Below are 17,160 nucleotides of genomic sequence, written 5' to 3' on the forward strand. Positions count from 1 at the left end.
CAAAAGCAGAGACATTACTTTGCCAACAAAGGTCCGTCTAGTCAAGGCTATGGTTTTTCCAGTGGTCATGTATGGATGTGAGAGTTGGACTGTGAAGAAAGCTGAGCGCCAAAGAATTGATGCTTTGGAACTGTGGTGTTGGAGAAGACTCTTGAGAGTCCCTTGGACTGCAAGGAGATCCAACCAGTCCATTCTGAAGGAGATCAGCCCTGGGATTTCTTTGGAAGGAATGATGCTAAAGCTGAAACTCCAGTACTTTGGCCACCTCATGTGAAGAGTTGACTCATTGGAAAAGACTCTGACGCTGGGAGGGATTGGGGGCAGGAGGAGAAGGGGACGACAGAGGATGAGATGGCTGGATGGCATCACTGACTCGATGGACTTGAGTCTGAGTGAACTCCGGGAGTTGGTGATGGACAGGGAGGCCTGGTGTGCTGTGATTCATGGGGTCGCAAAGAGTCGGACAGGACTGAGTGACTTCACTTTCACTTTTCACATTCATGCATTGGAGAAGGAAATGGCAATCCACTCCAGTGTTCTTGCCTGGAGAATCTCAGGGACGGGAAGCCTGGTGGGCTGCCGTCTATGGGGTCTCACAGAGTCAGACACGACTGAAGTGACGCAGCAGCAACAGCTGCTCTATCTGAGCAAAAACTTTATCCATGTAGACAAGGGTCCCAGTAGTTCTCATCTGCATGTTGTCCCCTTGAGCTCTGAGATATCAGGGCTGGCCTCTTTGGGCTGACTGCACCCTCAGCTTACCACCAGGGTTACCTCCCCTACAGTCCCCCAGCCAGCCTTCCCAGCTCTCCTCACTGGCCTGCTTTAATCTGGGTCCTCGTTAGCTCTCCTCAGTATTAACACTAAGTTTATTAAGTGGTTTTCTTACTTCGATCTTGTTACTCACATTGCCCTCACCCCACCCCCACCCCTTGAGGGTCAGCCACACTGAACTTGAAGTTGTCAGAATGTTCCAGCCTGTTTTATGCTAGGGCACATTTGCTCGTGGCTGTTTCTCACCTCTTCCCCTTTGTTCCCCTAGAAAACCCTGAGTCAGTTCCAACTCCCCTGTCTGGTAAGCTCCTCTTCAGGCTCAGCTCCTGACTTTTTCAGTCCAGTAAAATGCTGACCCTGGACTAGCGGCTATACCTGGGGCAGGGGATGAAACAGTGAGCAAGGGAGGTCTGCAGGGTAAGCACCTCTCCCACCGTGGTCCTCCATGGGGCTCTGTACAGAGGCTTCCACGGTACTCGGAATGCGTCACTGCCTGTCTATGTTTACTTCTCTCCCTCCCCTCCTTGACCATGTGCTTCCTGAGGGCGAGGACAGCTGCTAATTTATTCTGATCTCTTCAGCACCTGGGACACCAGAGTTTGCAATGATGTGTAAGAATGAATAATAATAATAATATCTGTATTATTACTATTATTAGAAAGGGCTTACCATATGCTAGATTTTGTTCAAAGTGCTTTACGTATAACAACTCACAACAGTTTTACAAGGTAGGTATTGTGATTATTATTCCTATTTTTCAAGTAAGGAAACAGAACAGAGACTTTAAGTATCTTGAGCTAAGTTACACAGCTGGTAAGTAACAGACAGGTGGCTCTAGAGTCCATTGTCTAAACTGTCCCCAGGTCAGCAGTGATGGAAAGAGGGAGAGGCAGGCAGAACAGGGTAAAGCCAGAAGGCACAAGCTATGTCTTTTAAGCTCAGTTTCGCCTTCATATCTGATGCTGAGGGAGGCGCCACGTGCCACAAAGGCTGGTGTGGGGAAACCTGCGGGCCAACTCACCATAATCAAGTCCTGTTTGACTTTTCAAGGAACAATCTCATACAGAAAGGAAGGACGGGAGGTCACCTTGGTCCCTGCTGCCTCCGTTGCCTTCCTCTGGGAGACACCCACAGATTCTGTCACCACGGATCTGAGGTCCACGGCCAACACTGACATCCTGTTGCCAGTGGGAGGACCTGTATTAGAGATTCTGTCAAGGGAGTTTGTGTGATAACAAAAGTTGCATAAACAGTTCCCAGGAGCAGCACTGGGGGAAACACAGATTGCCCAGTGCTTCACTCTAGAATCTGCCATGAAGCTAACAGAGCAAAGCTGGCTCCATACTTCTTAGACATACCATCTAAGCCACCAGGGAGGCCCCCAGCAATGTGACTGCCTAAAAACCCATGTGTCAGCCTTAGCTATGAGAACGAGAATGATCATGCCTGCTACTTCCTAAGATTGCTATGAAGAATAAACGTGAAACTCAAAGCATGAAAAAAAAGTCTGGCATCAATAAATATTATTCCTTCTGCTCCCTGAAACTCACACTCCAGTTTTTCTCAGGACTTCTACTGGGCCAGGACAGCAGAGGGTGAGTAGTGACAGGAAAGAAATCAACTTTGGTAAAGAATGAGAGTTCAGGTCTACATCGAAGCAAGATGGCCCAGGAACGAGTAGAAGCATCATTCAGTTTGGAACAACAGTAATCCTAAGGGCACCTGACCATGTCCGGAAGGACCAAAACCTGCCTTCAAAACCCTGCAGTTGTCCACAGCTTCCCTCTGCTTTCCCTGCAGTTGAGAGGCCCACAGACAAGGTCAGAGGCCACAGCTGGATACCGCTGTTTGTCTGGGCTGCTGTGTGGGAGCCTAAGAGTTGGTTGTCTGCTTTTTGCAACCTTTACTTGGAGCAGCTTCAGCTAAGCATGTGGTCTCCACCCCCTTTGTGAATAGCTCTTGTGCAAGTTCAGAGGCAGTGTATCCCCCACAGTTCCTGGGGCCCTCTGCTCAGTGGGCTATAAAACACTATTGCTCTCGGCAAGCCCTGGTCATCAGTAATAATGAGACGGCTTTGAAACTGCCACTCTGAAACCCTAAACTGGGCCCAGGCCTGTGTGTTGGGCCAAATGCTTGGGAAAGGTTGGCCAAGGTTCGAAAACTCTAGACTGGATTTGGAGGGGGCTTTCTCAGCCTGGGTTTCTTCAGGGCCTGAGCCTGTTTCAGCAGATGCTGGTCTGGGTGGTATGCAAACTAGCTGATTTACTGAGTTTGGGCAGAAAACAGGCAAAGCCTGGGGCTGTGAGCAGTTTTCACTTTGAGGTTTTTGGGAAAGTGACTGAAGCCTGAGTTTTACCTCCTGGAGGGAATGCTGGCCCTCTCTCCTCATGTTCATTCCTATAAGGCTCATCTACTTTCACCCACAACCCCAACCTTCCAGGATGCAGGGAGTAAGTGAACGGAGGAACCTTGGGCAGAGTGGCTTTTCAATAACCTGGACATGAAAACCTCACAAGAGAAAGGTTTTCATTTCAGTAGAATGTTTCAAGTCAGGCTCATGACGGTACAGGTCAGTACTCCAAAAGATAGTGTTAGGATTTTTCCAGCTTACTTTGAACAAAAATTTGATAAATCAGATCTGGGTTGAAAACTGCAAATTGGAACACAGATAGACCTTGTCAGTGGTTAGCCTCTGGGTCCCAGCAGTAGGATAAAGGGCTTAGAATAGTCCCATTAGCAAACTCCCTATAAAGGAACCCATGGTAGCCCCCTTCATACCACCCGCCCTGTGTGAGACCGTGCCTAACCTCACAGTCACACATGACCAGTCAGGGTCCCAAGAGGAAGCAGACTGCACACTTGACTGTTTTCAAAGGTGGGGGGAGGGGTGCCACCAGGGGAAACTAAAAAGGGTGCTGAGGGGCAGCCAGGTTAATAACAACAGAGAAACAGAAAGGCTAAAGGGGTGAGGGCGGGAGGGAGCCACGGCTGGGTGCCTGGTGAGCTGTGGCCTCCGGTGGGGGAAGCAGTTGTTGCCAGAGCAACTTGCACGAATGCTCCCTTCGCTTGATCCCCTGCTGGTACTCTGCCAAGCCTGGACCCAGTCAACAGTCAGAGGGCAGGTGCCCACAGAAGTAGTCTGCACACGAGTACAGTCTGTAGAGTCCCCCTGCCTGGGTACAAAGCAGGGTGAAGGAGTCCCTGGGCAGTCCTGACTGATAATAACCTAGAGAGGTCTGATATCAAGCAGACTCCCAGGCTGCTTTGAGAAGGTTCCAATTCAGGAGACCTACAGTGAGCCCAGAGGAGCTGCACTTTCCGCATTCGTTGGGTGGTTCTGCTGCTCAGGAGGAGGGATAACCCCTTACTTCAGTTATGTTCTTGTAAGCATGTGTCATCACCTGGTCTCAGATACAGGTCTCTGCCGAGTCCTGACACCACGCTCAAAGCCAGCAGTGAAGTTTATTTACCCACTCACCCCACATACATTTGCTGAGCACCCACTGTGCGCCAGGCACGCTGCTAGGTGCTGGGGGTCCAGTGGGGAATAAAAAGATTGCCTCTTCCCTGAACAGGCTTCTCAATGTCTCTCTTACAATCAGGGAAATTCTATATCCTTCATAGCAGAAAGGGAACCTTTCTGTGAGATCATCTGGAATTACTACAGGAGGGCTTTGAGCCTGTTGCTTAATCTCTGTGTGTTTCAATTTCCTTGTTTGGAATACAGAAATAATAACAGTGCTTTCTCCAAAGGTTATTATGAGGACTGAGTGAAATACTACATGTCAACCTTAGTTCAGAGCCTTGTACATCATAAGCATTCAATATGATTGTCATCATTATTAACTTTACCATTATTCTTAGTAGGCCTTTGTCAACCATCTCCTATATCCCCTGACTCCAAGAAACAAATGTGAGAAAAGTCCAGCTCTGGATCGCCACTTTCACTACTTCTGAACACTTCCTTCAGAAGAAATCCTGGCCACGTCCATAACATGATAGAGTTTAATAGCTATACAACCATCCTATTCCTATGTTGACTGCATACATTTTTATATAATTTTCAAGATAAGAATGAGGTTTGTAGGAATGCAGGGAATTTGGAAACAGTTCCAGGGTAGTGATACTTAAGAGTTGTAAAACAAGACTAATGGGGAAAGATGAAAGGAAGTACAATTATAACTTGGAGAAGAGACAGCAGAGAGGATAGGGGCACTATCCTCTCCCTATAGACAAAAGAGAGAATGGGGACTTCCCTGGTGGCTCAGTGGTAAAGAAGTCACCTGCCAATGCAGGAGAAATGGGTTCAATCCCTGGTCCAGGAGGATTCCACATGCTGCAGAGCAACGAAGCCCATGCACCACAACTATGGAGCCTGTGCTCTCGAGCCTGGGAGTTGCAACCACTGAGCCCAGGCACTGTAACCGCTGAAGCCTGTGTGGCCTAGACCCCGTGCTCTGCAACAAGAGAAGCCACCACAAGAAGCCCACGCATTGGAACTAGAGAGGAGCCCCCAGCTGCCACTAGAGAAAAGCGCGTGCAGTCACAAAGAACCAGCCCAGCAATAAATAAATAAGAGTTTTTTTAAAAGGCAGGGGGAGAGTAGCAACTGATGCTTCTTTGGAAAAGAGAGAACATACAGAAATTAGAGAAAGAAGCAAGAGGGATTTAGGTTCTCTCTAAGAATCATTTCCTGACAGAGATGGTGAAGAGCTCCAGAGTGGGCTATGAGACCCTCTGTTGGTTCAGTAATACAAAGGATTTTCGTGGATCTCTGGAAGTCTTCCCCTGATGGAATCACATTCAAATAGACAAAGAAGCGGAAAGGCAGGCGTAGGAGCCTCTCCCGGCTCAGATGCTACAATCCAGTGTGATGCCCCTCGGCCTCTGAGGCTTCCAGTCTCCTCGTTGGATGCCAAGGGGAGGTTTGGGGCCGTGCCTAACACTCCAGATCCTGTGCAAGCCCTGAGGCCCACCTGAAGTTTTCCATCACTTGTGGGCTTCCCATGTGGTGAACACCTTGCTGGCTGGCACACCTTCTGAAATGCTGAATTCCACTTTGAAGACGAAGAGTCTTTGTTGACTGGTCAGTTGAAAATTCATCATACCCACATATGGAAATTGTGTGGCTCTAGACACTTTTTTGGCTCCAAAACAATTTTACTTTGCAGTATTTCACAGAGTTTTCTACCTCCAGATCAGTAAAAAAAGAACACACCACTTCAGGTGGGAAGGCCCCCAGGTACCAGCCGCGAAGGCCTCCCGTGGGCCAGTTGTTTCATCAGGTTGCAGGATGAGTCTCTGCTTTGCTCTTTTTGTCTTCTGGGGTCTGTACACACACAGCTGGCATAAGGTAAGGAGAGCCATGCTTATAGCAAAGCACTAGTGTAGAAGATGAACTATGAATCTGAGGCTTGGGGAAAGGCCTGCTTATCTCACGGGTTCTGCACTGACAACCCAGCCTGACCTCCCCATCCTGACTGGCCCAGGGCTGTACTTACCCAAATCATCCAGGAAGAAACCTGGCCTAGCTGAAGGTGTAACAGGCGAGAAAAGAAGAAGCAAGTCCTGGGGAAGAGATGAAAAAGGGGATAAATGCCTGGAAGGCTGAGAGAGAGACAAAGAAGAGGAAGGAGATCCAAATGGAAGAGGCTCCTCTGCCAACATTAGGGATACAGTTTTGTGGTCTCCCTAAGGACTGAGAACTCAGAACCCCAAATCAAGAGAAACCAGAGAAGGTGAAACTAGCAGTTTGTATGAAGAAATGTTCCTGAACAGTTACTCCCTCTGTGGCATCTATAGCACTCGGAATGTCCAATTTGAACCCATAATAAGATATTCTTTTAGAAATGTATTTTGCTTTTTTTTTTTTTTTTTTTTTTTTTTAGAAAAAGCATTCTTCTAGAGCAGGAGTTGGCAATCTTTCCTGTAAAGAGCCAGACAGCATATATCTCAGGCTTTGAGGGCGTGCTGCAACTACTCACCATAGAGACCATATAAACAAATGGGTGTGGCTGTGTTCCAATAAAACTTAACTGACAAAACAGGCAGTTGGCTGGATTTGGCTCACAGGCCACAGATTGCCACCCTCTTCGTAGTTGAGGGCTTCTCAAACCTTAGTGTGCCTGTGGATCACTCAGGGAACCTTGTTAAACTGTAGATCCTGATCCAGGAAGTCTGTGCTGGGGCCTGAGCTTCCTCAACTTGCACATACTCCCAGGTGCTGGCCAGGAGATCACACTTCAGGGAGCAGGAGCCTGGAAGTCTGAATGGCAGTGGGAACAGGAACTAGTGGTGAATATGCCTGAGGGAGGTGGCCCGCATGGTGCCCGTGCAGGCTGAGAGCAGGGGCCGTGAGACCTGCAATGAGCTTGCCTTTCTGCAAGAAGCACCCTTTCACAGGTCCTGGTGATTATCACTCTTGGCAGGTGCCATTCATGTGCCCAGACATTCCAATTGTCAAGACAGATTTTATATTCTCAGGCTCCAAATTCACTGTGGACAGTGACTGCAACCACGAAATTAAAAGATGTTTGTTCCTTGGAAGAAAAGCTATGACAAACCTAGACAGCATATTAAAAGGCAGAGACATCACTTTGCTGACAAAGGTCCATATAATCAAAGCTATGGTTTTTCCAGTAGCCATGTACGGATGTGAGAGTTGGACCATAAAGAAGTCTGAGCACCAAAGAACTGATGCTTTAAAATTGTGGTGCTGGAGAAGACTCTTGAGAGTCCCTTGGATAGCAAGAAGATCAAACCAGTCCATCCTAAAGGAAATCAACCCTGAATATTCACTGGAAGGACTGATGCTGAAGCTGAAGTTCCAATCCTTTGGCCACCTGATGCAAAGAGCCAACTCATTGGAAAAGACCCTGATTCCAGGAAAGATTGAGGGCAGGAAGAGAAGGGAGTGACAGAGAATGAGATGGTTGGATGGTATCACTGACTCAATGGATATGAGTTGGGCAAACTCCAAGAGATGGTGAAGGACACAGAAGCCTGACATGGTGCAGTCCATGGGGTCGCAAAGAGTCGGACACAACTTAGCGACTGAAGAGCAAACAACAACCGGAAGTACAATTTTTATAAAAATAAACAACTCTTGATTTGAAAGGTTTTTAGGCTCCTGATTATTGTGGATTTTAAAGGATTTGTCTTCAACATTTCTAAAATCATGTGTGAGCCAAATAAAACCCATATGTGGAATGACCCTTGCCCACAGACTGCCATTTTATAATCCTGGTTCTAGCTACAATGAACGCACTGGGCCTCCTTTCCATGATAGAAATATGGGTCTGGGCTTATACATATAGCATCACTCAAGCTCAGAATCTGGAAAAGAAGGCATGCTCTTCGTTTTATGGAGGAGGCTGATGAGCCTTGAAAAAGCCAGGGCAGCAAGGACTGTGGTCATGCTTACAATGGTGTAAGTATTGAAACCACACCCTTCAGGCAGATGAATTATAAAAATTCAGGCACTCTGGGTGGACTAATTATGCAAAGCCCTTTTTCACAAGGCATAAACTCCACACATGTAGGGGGTGACTGACCAAGGAACCTTCCCAAAGTCCCTGGGCTAGTAATGATGCTGGTATTTGAATCCAGGCTTTGCAGACCTCAAATCCCATGTTCCTTCCACCACTACCCACTGATTCTAGTTTTGATGGATATTTGCAAGTGAAAAATTTAACCTATCATCTCTCCCATGTCCAGATCTAAGCCACATTTGTAAGACACAGGCACAGCCAGTGTGATATTTTTATCTGAAATATTTACAGGTGGAAAGGATTAACGCAAGTGATGGACTATTGAAGGTTAATGCCATCTTTTAATATGGAAAAACCACTCTCTCTACAAGAAATATACTTGTGGGATAATCTTGAGATATGTGTGTGCGTGCTCAAAATGTCAGCCAGGGTTTCATTAATTTCAGCCTCCCCCTAGAACACTACGTTATGGTTCTGAGGCTGTGTGTTAGCATGCTGACACAGGTGGGACCCGCGGCACTGGGCCCTTGGGGGTAAATTTATGGTATGATGTGTGAGGAATCCATCATGCAATTTGGCCCATGCCCCCGGCTTCTTAATCAGAGATGGGAGATGCAAGACAAATGTTGCCTCCATGGCTTTGGGTGCTGTGTCTCAGCTTCAAGCTTTGATCCATCAGGACAAACATTCCCACCAGGCGGGCCAATTAATAAGATGGCTTTACACCCAGCCTCTCACGACATAGAGGAGTTCTTTGCCCTCAGCTTCTCCAGGGCTGCTATTTAACAATTCTCTAGGCCAAAGGATCACGCTGCAGAGTTTTTAGGCAAGCAAGGGGCCTTGTGAAGGTGTCAAAGACACAGCCTCATTTATTCTGGCCTAGTTATGAAGATCATGCTCACAATTGAACCAGAGCCAGTTTCTAAAGATTACGGGCCCAGCAATTCCATCATGGGTGTCTGCTTCATGAGCCCATTTGCGGGGCTCATCCTCCTCCCAGATTAGCACAAAGAAGTAGCTTCTAGAGGGAGCTGGCCTTGGATTCTACTCCCAGCTCCTCCCATTTCAAGCCCAGTAACTTGGGGAAACGCACAAGCATTCCTTTCTTCATCTGTAACTTGGATCAATATTACTTCCCACTCTGCAGCATTGTTGGGAAGATTAGAGATGCTATGTGGACAGCACCCAGCTTAGTAACTGGCACTCTGCAGACCACTGCTGGGTTGCAGCCTGTGTTTGCAGGTTTCCCTTCCTGTGACTTTGCCCCTGTGCGATGTTCCAGAGAAAGCATCAGTTTGAGGAGAGCTGGACCCAAAGGTTTGAGTTTCTTCTCTGTTCCTTAACAGAGAGAGCAATTTTGGTTTAAGTCTTTAATCTTACAAAGTTTTTTTTTTTTTTTCTCATCACTAATATGGACACAATAATAGCACTTGCCTTGGAGAGGTGTGATTAAGATGGAAATGGGCAGTTGTATATAAAATGCTTCTATTACAGTGCCTGGCATGTACTAAGCACTCTATACATGTTTGTTATAAATACTAAGGAGGATATGCACTTTGGAATTTGCAAAGACTTCGGCAATTTGGACATTGCTACCCCTCCTCCAAAACATAGCAAGGAATTCCAGAAAGTCTAACCAACTTTAGAAATTTTATTTTTCAACTCTGTTCAGTTCAGTTCAGTTGCTCAGTCATGCCTGATTCTTTGCCACCCCATGAATTGCAGCACGCCAGGCCTCCCTGTCGATCACCAACTCCCGGAGTCTACCCAAACCTATGTCCATTGAGTCAGTGATGCCATCCAGCCATCTCATCCTCTGTCGTCCCCTTCTCTTCCTGCACCCAATCCTTCCCAGCATCAGGGTCTTTTCCAATGAGTCAACTCTTCACATGAGGTGGCCAAAGTATGGGTTATGCCAAATGCAGACTCGTTTGAACTTACTGGGAAAATAACTTGCTAGGCTGTGAAACAACCATTAACTACTTCTGAAACAGATAAATGGGCCCAACATTGGGGACGTGCATAAACCCAAATGAGAGCACTGTTTTCTGAGCACCCATCATGTGTAGAACACAGGCCTGGAGCTGGAGTGAGTGGATGCTGAGTTCAATCATCCCGCAGGGCTACTTTCATAGCCGTGCGTCTGAAGTAGGAGGAGCCTAGAGCTCACTGCTGATAAGTAATCAGGATCTTAGGGCTCAGAACTGACTGAGCTTGAACTTCAGCCATCTGACTCCAAAGCTCCCTGTTCATCCTTGCCATGAGGGCTGCCTCCTTGGGTAACCCTTGCATACATATTATCTCTTTTGAGTTTCTCAGTAGGTGTTCATGTCTGTTTCGTAGAGGTGGAAACTGAGGCTCAGAGAGGTGGTGGAACTGGCAGGTGCCAACACAGCTGGGGGCAGAGCTGAGACCCCACCTCTTATCCACATCCATCTGGCTTGACGCTCAGAATCTGAATGGCATCCCTGGTTGGCAGAACCTGCCCACAGGCATGCCTAGGGTGATGGAGGAGACTGCAGTATATCCAAGAGTCCCTTGAAGAAGTTACATTTTGCCATTATTGCTGTCTGCTGGCAATCCTTGTCAACCCGGGAAGAGACCCAGAGATTGACGAGTGGCCTGCGTTGCTGCCCCAAATAAACCACGGAGGGTGGATTTCCCTGAAGCCTAGACAGCTAGCAGGGGCTGTGAGTACATATTTCTCACTATAAAGCAAACAAGCCGACTGGCAGAGCACTGTAGGGAAAATGACATCACTGCAGAATTTTAGGGCTAATCATTTAGCTGGATTAGCCCCAAAGTGCTGTGTCTAAAATCAGCATCCCTGCCTCTTTATGCACTCCAGATGAAACACATTAGCAGAAATATGGCAAGGGACACTCACAATACTCGGTTCTACACTCTCAGCAGTTTTTGCAAATCTGCAATTAGTCTAAAGGGCCTGGGTAAATTAGGCCTCTTGATAAATGAAGCACCTAGACAGGCCTCAGATTTATTGGATCCCGCTGTCCCGCTGTCCAGAGCCCTTGTCAGCTCCTTGCAGAGCAGGGACTGTGCAGGGGGAAAGGAAGGAATGGGCGCCTGTTCAGAACAAGACTTGCCCCCAATCTTGGAAGAGAGCAGGCTTGAGGCCGACGCCTCTACGGCCTCAAACGCTTTTGCTAGGAACATAGTAGGTGAAGTAGAAAGCCTCTGCCAGGGAGCTCGGGAGGCAGGAGACAGGAGAGAAGTGGAGGAGCCAGTGTCTGTGGGAGACGTGGTTTCGCTAAGCCGAGAGGGAGGGGTCACAAGAGGCCTGTGAGGCTCGCCAGTTCCTCTGGGCCACCCGGGCTCCTGGGTCTGGGAATCGGTTTTGGGTACCAATGGGTACCACCAGGACTCAATCTCTGGGTTCTGGTTCTTAACCCATTACTTTCTCAAGTGCTTTTTTCCACATGCTTCTTGTAACAGACTAGGTGTTTTAACTACACAGATCTCAGGTCCCCTTACCCCCAAAGGGGAATTGTTGGTAATGCCTCAAATCAAACACCCAGGGACCAGAAGGCTGTCTGTGGCCATGATGCAAGTAAAAGGGACATTCAGGGTGGGGACAGCATGCCCCTAGGATCCTGACTATGTCTCCAGATTGAAGGACGTGATTCACAGCCATATTGGGTGGCACCTGCTAACCTTGCTGCTGCCGCTTTGGCGGCTCTGGGCGCTTAGGTCAGCTGCACCAGGCCAGCAGAGGGCCCAGCAGATGTGCAGCGGTTTTGAGGGTGGCAAGAGCTGTAGTCGTTAAGTTTCTCTGATTTATTTTTACATTTTATTCTCTGATTACTAGAGTAATGCATGTTTGAGGGTGGAAGTAGAGAGTCAGAACTTTTTAATTTAAAAAGCAGTAAGTAATACAGGCTCACGAAGATCATTTAAAACTGAGTGTGTGTGTATGTGTATCTGTCGGTGGGTCTATCTCTCCCATCTCTTTGTAATATGAGCATGTCTGTCTCCCTCCTCACAGAAACCCTCCAGGCCTCATGCTGTGGCCCTCCGTGCCCCTAACACATTCCCCCCAACTGACTGCTTTGTCACTCAACTCTAGCAGCCCAGCCAGCCAGGCTGACAGCCTAGTGGAGTCAGGAGCACCCCAGGGTGTGAGCTTTTCCAAAAGCTCGTTCTCCCAGAGGCAGCAGTTGTGCGGAGCCGAGCGGCTGCCTGCAGCTGCTGTGATTCAGTGTCTCTGGTCTGCGGATCAGCTGGGCGATTCTCCTGTCAGCCCACATTGATTTTCCTGTAGACTACATTACCTCCAATCACAAAAGAAATTGTGCTCCTCTCCTGGAGTGTCAGGGTGAAATGAATAGCAAACATTTTCCTGCAGGCGGCTTAGCTCTCCCATCAAAGGTAGGCCACTGTCCACGCCCCCCACTCCCTGCCCCTTCCCCAAACCTTCCCTCTCCTACGCGGTTAAAAGTTTCTCCGGGCTGAGGTGGGGCACCAAAACCAACCCAGAGGGCTCAGGATGCCCAATTATGCTGCAGTGAGATCCTGTGTGTCTTCAGACCTTCTAAATTATGGACTTAGGAGGGTTTAGAGTCGGGGAGAAAGAGCTGGGGACACCAGATGTGTTCAGAATTTAGAATGGGCTTTCTCATATATTAAAAAAGACTCTTTGGATATCATCAAAGAGATTGAGCAATTTCTATTCCTTTTAAAAGTTGCTTTAAGTACTGATTGGGGTCTTTGCTTTGGCTTGTGTGTGTGTGTGTGTGTGTGTGTGTGTGCATGCACATGCGTGTGTATCACAAAGGCCTCTCTCACTACATTTGGTTCGTGCCAGATCCACCTTCTGAAACCCTGGAGTTCATGGAAGTCTCGCTTGTACGGGCAGCTTTGTACAGAGTCCTGGCACTGTGGATGAACAGGGGCATTGGCACTTTTCAAACAACGAACTAGCAGCAGAAGGCAGGCACCAATCTCCAAAGTGGGCTTTGTGGCAGAGGCGAGGTTTGTGTCTGGCTAACAACCAGCCTGTGAAGACTGGACCAGGAAAACGCACCAGATACTTGAAAAGTAAGATGGCCTCTCCTCTGTACGGGTGCTGGAGCGGTCACATAAACACACATCTGCACTCAGTAATGAGAGATGGGTTTCTATATCCATGTGAGTGCATCGCAACAGTAAGAGCAACAGTTTACTTGGCAACTTAGCCAGTACTATTAAGTAAGTGCTGTGTTCCAGGCACTGTAAGTGCTCTGTCACTTATCTCCCTTCCCATTTATCATGTAAGTTGAACCCTCACTATAGGGAGGTTTTGTTTGATCAGAAACAGAGCCTGAGAAAGAGTATATGGCTCTCCAAAGTGTCATGAATTGAACTGTGTCCCCCTAAAGTCCTAACCCCCAGGATCTGTGAATGTAACCTTGTATGGCAATAGGGTCTCTGTAGATGCTCAAGTTTGGATGAGGTCAATAGGACTGGTATCCCTATACAAAGGCGAATGAGGGGCTTTCCTGGAGACTCAGTGGTAAAGAATCTGCCTGCCAATGCCGGAGTCACAGGTTCAATCCCTGGTCTGGGAAGATCCCATGTGCCACGGAGCAAATAAGCCGGTGTGCCACAACTACTGGGCCTGTGCTCTAGAGCCCATCCACAGCATAATGAAGCCCATGCACCCTAAAGCCCATGCTGCCCAACAAGAGATGCCGCTGCAATGAGAAGCCCACGTACTGCAGCTAGAGAGTAGCCCCTGATTGCCACAACTAGAGAAAAGCCTGCACAGCAACAAAGACCCAGCACAGCCAAAAGTAAATAAACAAATAAAATTATTTTTTTTTAATGGGGGGTTTGGAGTGGAGAGGAGACGATATGAAGACATGGGGAGAAGACAGCCATGACTGCCAGTAAGCCACCAGAGCTGAGAGAGAGAGAGTTTGGCAGATTCTTCCCTTACAGTTCCAGAAAGAACCAATCCTACTGACCCCTGGTCTCGGAATTCTAGCTTCCAGAACTGGGAGATGATAAATTTATGTTGTTCACGCCATCCAGCTGTGGTAGTTTGTCCTGGCAGCCCCAAGAAACGCATACACAAGGTCACAGCCAGTTACTGGCATAGGTGGTTTGTATCAGGCCATGTGTGTGCCAGTTGTTACACAGCCTAGGCTGCGTGCTAGGACCTTCTCCAGGAGGAAATATACAGTGCCTACACTTGCTCAGCTGGGCTTGAATCTTCTGTCGTTGGTACACTGGGGTGGCTGGGGGAAGAGGCCGAAGGGAGAATTTATTATGCATCTAATGTCTTCTATATATTTTAGCTTAAGAAATCTAAAAACCTGCTAATTTTATTATTTATATAGGTTCAGTTCAGTTCCGTTCAGTTGCTAAGTCATGTCTGACTCTTTGCGACCCCATGGACTGTACAACGCCAGGCTTCCCTGTCTATCGCCAACTCCCGGAGCTTACTCAAACTCATGTCCATCGAGTTGGTGATGCCATCCAACCATCTCATCCTCTGTCATCCCCTTCTCCTCCCACCTTCAATCATTTCCAGCATCAGGGTCTTTTGGTCTTTTCAAATGAGTCAGTTCTTCACATCAGGTGGCCAAAGTATTGGAGTTTCAGCTTCAGCACCAGTCCTTCCAATGAATATTCAGGACTGATCTCCTTTAGGATGGATTGGTTGGATCTTCTTGCAGTCCAAGGGATGCTTAAGAGTCTTCTCCAACACCACAATTCAAAAGCATCAATTTATATAAAGGATGTCAAAATACTTATATCCTTGAACCTATCTTTAGAAATCTGTTCAAATAAATAGTAATAAATAGAGAGACACATTTATGTAGGACTATTTAGCACAGTACCATTTATGTAACAGGTAGCAATGCCCCATATCTCTTAAGTATGAAATTTCATATTTATTTTTCAAAGTGAAATTAAATTTGGTTGAAACCAGTACTAACCAAGCATAATGAGATGAGTTCTCAGTTTGCCCACCTCCAACTGAGTTTGAGGACCTTGGCAGAGCCTCATCAGTCCCATAGTCCCATAGTCGGTCATGCACTCTGAGGTGATCCAGAGCACCAGGCTCAGATGGGACCAGAGATCCATAAGGGGTCTAACCCATATTTCTCTTCAGCCCTGGGGAACCCCTAACTAGGGAGAAGCCAGTCTTTAACCTCTGTAGCTCCCAGTCTTCATCCCTCCCCTTGAGCAACGTAGCCTGCATGTTCAGGACTCCCATCTTTGAAACACACAGTCTTTACCTTCCATTCAGGAGCAAAGAGAAAACCTTAGACATACCATGTCCCTATTTATTTCTCTGTCTCCTTCTCTTGGAGGCAATGAAGCTTAGCAGATGTTTTGCTTTTCTTTCATGTGACAAAAAAATAAAATAAAAAGCACAGTTACAAAATAAGAAGACAACACTTAATTTTTAAGTAACACACCTCTAACACCTATAATTGTTGTTGTTCAGCCGCTCAGTCCAACTCTTTGTGACCCAATGGACTGCAGCACACCAGGCTTCCCTGTCCTTCTCTATCTCCCAGAGTTTGCTCAAACTCATGTCCACTGAGTTGGTGATGCCATACAACCATCTCATTCTCTGTTGCCCCCTTCTCCTCCTGCTCTCAATCTTTCCCAGTATCAGGGTCTTTTCCAATGAGCTGGCATCAGGTAGCCAAAGGACTGGAGCTTCAGCATCAGTCTTTTCAATAAATTTTCAGGGTTAATTTCCTTTGATTGGTTTGCTCTCCTTGCCATCCAAGGGACTTTCAAGAGTCCTCTCCAGCATCACAGTTTGAGAGCATCAATTCTTTGGTGCTCAGCTTTCTTTATGGTCCACTCTCACATCCATACATGACTACCAGAAAAACCATACTTTGACCGTACAGATGTATAATGGCAACATGATAATGGCAACACCTAAATGCCCAATAATACAGACTGGTTAATATCAATTATGATTATATTCTTTGTAGCCAAAGATGGAGAAGCTCTATACAGTCAGCCAAAAAAAAAAAAAAGACCGGGAGCTGACTGTGGCTCAGATCATGAACTCCTTATTGCAAAATTCAACCTTAAAATGAAGAAAGTAAGGAAAATCACTAGGCCATTCAGATATGACCTAAATCAAATCCCCTATGATTATCCAGTGAAAGCGATAAATAGATTAAAGGGATTAGATCTGATAGAGTGCCTGAAGAACTATGGACAGAGGTTTGTAACACTATACAAGAGGCAGTGATCAAAATCATCCTCAAGAAAAAGAAACTCAAAAAGGCAAAATGGTTGTCTGAGGAGGCTTTACAAATAGCAGAGTAAAAAAGAGAAGCAAAAGGCAAAGGAGAAAAAGAAAGATATACCTATCTGAATGCAGAGTTCCAAAGAATAGCAAGGAGAGATAAAAAAGCCTTTTAAAGTGAACAAAGCAAAGAAATAGAAGAAAACAATAGAATGGGAAAGACTAGAGATCTCTACAAGAAAATCTGAGATACCAAGGGAACATTTCATGCAAAGATGGGCTCAATAAAGGACAGAAATGGTATGGACCTAACAGAAGCAGAAGATATTAAGAAGAATATTAAGAAGGGCTATACAAAAAAGATCTTAATGACCCAGATAACCATGTTGGTGTGATCACTCACTTAGAGCCAGACATCCTGGAGTGCAAAGTCAAGTGGGCCTTAGGGAGCATCACTCTGAACAAAGCTAGCAGAAGTGATGGAGTTCCAGCTGAGCTATTTCAGATCCTAAAAGATGATGCTGTGAAAGTGCTGCACTCAATATGTAAGCAAATTTGGAAAACTCAGCAGTGGCCACAGGACTGGAAAAGGTCAGTTTTCATTCCAATCCCAAGAAGGGCAATGCCAAAGAATGTTCAAACTACCGAACAATTGCACTCATTTCACATGCT

The sequence above is a fragment of the Bubalus kerabau genome, chromosome 4, assembly GCF_029407905.1.
Source record: "Bubalus kerabau isolate K-KA32 ecotype Philippines breed swamp buffalo chromosome 4, PCC_UOA_SB_1v2, whole genome shotgun sequence".
NCBI classification, from domain to species: Eukaryota; Metazoa; Chordata; class Mammalia; order Artiodactyla; family Bovidae; genus Bubalus; species Bubalus kerabau.